The following is a 4,314-nucleotide window of genomic DNA, read 5'->3' as shown; positions in this document are numbered from 1 at the left end:
ATGTGTGAGAATGTTGCTTGCTCCATTTTTTGCGGTTGATAGTACTTTGGGGTGTGAAGTCTGAATTCGTTGGTTTTGTGTTTGGTGCTGATCGTGGAACTTGGAGCGATGTGCTCGTTGATTTTAGTGTAGTTGTCGATGTGCTTTTGCTTAGAGTGGGATTTGTGAAAGGCGCAGAGACAATCAAAATGTTTTTACCTCCTCAATGTGACCAATTGGCGAAAACCGTGCGGGGCAAAACATTCGGTTCACTTGGAGAAATACGGGGACGCTGGATAAATCGTGCAACCACGTAAAAAATCGAAAAATACTATATACTTGGGACGCTTAATAAATCATTTAACCAAGAGCGAACAAAGGTAAGAACCAAATTATCGCATCACTTTAGACAGGATGTGGATGCGCAGGACAACGCGTGAAAAAATGTGACGATCGAAACAAAAACACCGGGGTCGCTGTATTGAGCGAGAAAAAATAAAAATATAACAATCGGAATTAATCGATTTACACAAAGGTAAGGGGTAACGGATTACGCGTGAAAAATGTGGTACTCGTAACAAATTTTGTCATCGTTTATCTTCGTTCCTTTTGGTATATAAAGTTGTCCTGCATATATAATTAGTAAACCAGCTTCACTGGAACATCCTCAACCTTCCAAAATGTTGTGAAAATGTGGCTTGCTCCATTTTTGCGGTGATTAGTACTTGGGGTGTGAAGTCTGAATTCGTAGCTTATGTGTTTGGTGCTCATCATGGAACTTGGAGCGATGTGCTCGTTGATTTAGTGTAGTTGTCCATGTGCTTTTGCTTCGAGTGGGATTTTGAAGGGCGCAGAGGACTAGCTCTGAGCTCTAACTCGATGAAACGTTTAAGAGACTATCAAACATGTTTTTACCTCCTCAATGTGGCCAAGTGGCATGTAAAGCTCTTGGAAAAGCCGAAAACCGTGCGGGGCAAAACATTCGGTTCACTGGAGAAATACGGGGACGCTGGATAAATCGTGCAACCACGTAAAAAAATTGAAACAAACGTATATACTTGGGACGCTGGAAAATCGTTCAACCAATGAATCAAACAACTTATATATCGGGACGCTGGATAAATCGTGCAACCAAGATCGAAACAATATATATTAGGTCGCTGGATAAGCGTGCAACCCGTTGGATCGATTGAAATATTCCGTATTTAAAAAAAATTTAACTGGAGTCGCGTATAAAGCAGATACCCAAATAATCGAAAGCTAAGGTTTTTCGATTTAGAGTTATACAGGTTCGCTCAATAAATCGCACAAAAGTAATTAAGAACCAAATTATCGCATCACTTTAGACAGGATGTGGACAACGCCTGAATAAATGAAGAAATTTGGGTCTGCTAGTTGCAAAGGCTGCATATGCTTAAGGATTCTACAGGTAAAGTACATGATTGTAGATCCTGTTCCAGTTGTGGCACTATATATGCAGAAGTTTTAAATTGGATGTGGGGCTTGACGGGAGAACATATGTTGAGTTGACGCTTTCTGGGCTTAGCCGCAAAGGTGAAGCCTTAAGCATGGGTAGATTTAAAATGCAAGTTAAGCAAGTTAAACAAGCGTTCTGAAATAAAGGTTAAGGTTGCCTCCGAACCCGAGTCAATTAGTGCGTGTGCTGAGTATTTAATTAAAGTCGTACTCATGAGGACCCCTTGAGTGTTTAAATATAGAAACGTTTGCACATTCGGTTGATTGTTAATGGAGTGGACTTTATATCTTCCTGGTGGTTAAAGGTGTATACGGGGGTGGTGGTCAGGATTGACCTCTGATTGGACTGGTGGAGTGCAATTTCGGTGCATGAGTGTGTTGTGGCTTCCTCTGTAAGTAATGCAGTAATGCGTGCTGGTGTAATCCCTAAGAAATGCGTTCTGGCAATACAGCTTAAACACTAAATCTGCTGTTTTATATATTTTTGCCCCTCTACTTGGGTTGGATAGTTTTCTTACGAACAAAGTTTACAGGATTGTAGAGTTACCAGTCACACTATTTTTAAAGGTCTAAATCGCCCGCGAGCTATTGGCAGTCCGCAGTGCCTGGCTTGAGCGTTTAACTTAAATATCTTCAATCGCCTCAAGCTTTCGATGACGATCTTGTAAGACAGCCTGGAATTCAGCCCAGAGTAATATATCTGACGATCGGAACAAAAACACCGTGGTCGCTGTATGAGCCAGGAAACAAATAAAAAATAATAATCGATTTAGACAAAGGTAAGGGGCGACGGATTACGCGTAAAAAAGTGGTACTCGTAACAAATTATATCATCGTTTTATTGTTATCTTCTTTCCTTTTGGTATTTGGACAACGTTTTCCGCGCAAATCGAGGTAGTTAACCAGCTTTACTGGAACATCACCAACCTTCCAAAATGTTGTGAAAATGTGGCTTGCTCCATTTTTGCGGTTGATTAGTTACTTGGGGTGTGAAGTCTGAATTCTTAGCTTATGTGTTTGGTGCTGATCATGGAACTTGGAGCGATGTGCTCGTTGATTTTAGTGTAGTTGTCCATGTGCTTTTGCTTCGAGTGGGATTTTGAAGGGCGCAGAGGACTAGCTCTGAGCTCTAACTCGATGAAACGTTTAAGAGACAACAAACATGTTTTACCTCCTCAATGTGGCCAAGTGGCATGTAAAGCTCTAGAAAAGCCGAAACCGTGCGGGGCAAAACATTCGGTTCACTTGGAGAAATACGAGGACGCTGGATAAATCGTGCAACCACGTAAAAAATCGAAACAAACTATATATAAGGTGTAATATCTCCTTCCGCCTTTTTGGTTTTTTGAATTTCGCGGCTATGTACAAGCGCTCGTATCTGGCAATACTATACATAATATGAAAGTCTTGACATAACACAAAACGACCTATGCATGATTAGTGGATATTGCGTTTAACAGTTATAGACGTGTAAACATGGAGTTCACTAACGCCGAAATTCGCGCTATTTTAAAGTTTTCCTTCGTTAAAGGCAAATCCGCTAGAGAAACGTTCCGTAAGATTAATGGTGATTTGGGGGATGGTACTCTATCACTTCGAACCGCGGAGGAATGGTTTTGACGATTTAGAGCCGTTGAAAACGACACCATGGATAAGCCAGCCGGCGGAAGACCTGTGACGACAAATACCGATCAAATCATGGAATACATCGAGTTAGACCGGCATGTGGCATCTCGTGACATCGCCAGGAGATGGGAGTTAGTCACCAAACCATTTTAAACCATCTGCAGAAGGCGATACAAAAAATAGCTTGAAGTTTGGGTGCCGCATGATTGACGCAAAAAACCTTCTGGACCGAATCAACGCCTGCGATATGCTGCTGAAACGGAACGAATTCGACCCATTCTTGAAGCGGATGGTGACTGACGAAAAATGGATCACATACGACAATATCAAGCGAAAACGGTCGTGGTCGAAGGCCGGTGAATCGTCCAAAACAGTGGCCAAGCCGGGATTGACGGCCAGGAAGGTTTTGCTGTGTGTTGGTGGATTGGAAGGGAATCATCTTAATTCTACCATCTACTGCAAAAACTGAATAGCTTGAAGCAGGCGATCGACCAGAAGCGTCCAGAATTGGCAACAGGAGGATGTAGTGTCCACCAGACAACGCCAGACCACACACTTCGTTGATGACTCGTCAGAAGCTACGGGAGCTGGAGGAGGTTTATCGCATCCACCATATAGCCCGGACATAGCGCCAAGTGAGTACCAACTGTTCCTGTCCATTGCGAATGCCCTGGTGGTGTAAAGTTGAACTCAAAAGAGGCTTGTGAAAAGTGGCTGTCCGAGTTCTTCGCAAATAAGGAGGGGGCTTCTACGAGGGAGGTATTATGAAGTGCCGTCTAGATGGAAACAGATTATCACCAAAACGGCGCATATTTGAACTAAACACTTTTATAAAGCATGAATAAAGAGCAAAAAAGCGGAAGGGAGATATTTGACAAACTTATATTGGGACGCTGGATAAGCGTGCAACCCGTTGGATCGATTGAACTATTCCGTATTTGGAAAAATATAACTGGAGTCGCGTATAAAGCAGATACCCAAATTAATCGAAAGCTAAGGTTTTTCGATTTAGAGTTATACAGGTTCGCTCAATAAATCGCACAAAAGTAATTTAAGAACCAAATTATCGCATCACTTTAGACAGGATGTGGACAACGCCTGAATAAATGAAGAAATTTGGGTCTGCTAGTTGCAAAGGCTGCATATGCTTTAAGGATTCTACAGGTAAAGTACATGATTGTAGATCCTGTTACAGTTGTGGCACTATATATGCAGAAGTTTTAAATTGGATGT

The 4,314-nt window shown here is 42.0% G+C and overlaps 1 pseudogene; it reads left to right on the top strand.

Annotated features, from left to right (window-relative positions):
• The first annotated feature begins 2,931 nt into the window (after nt 1-2,931).
• LOC122756590 lies at nt 2,932-3,903 on the top strand (annotated as a pseudogene).
• Nucleotides 3,904-4,314: the final 411 nt, after the last annotated feature.

The sequence above is a fragment of the Drosophila santomea genome, unplaced genomic scaffold, assembly GCF_016746245.2.
Source record: "Drosophila santomea strain STO CAGO 1482 unplaced genomic scaffold, Prin_Dsan_1.1 Segkk54_quiver_pilon_scaf, whole genome shotgun sequence".
Taxonomy (NCBI): Eukaryota; Metazoa; Arthropoda; class Insecta; order Diptera; family Drosophilidae; genus Drosophila; species Drosophila santomea.
This window is presented reverse-complemented; position numbering and strand designations above follow the sequence as displayed.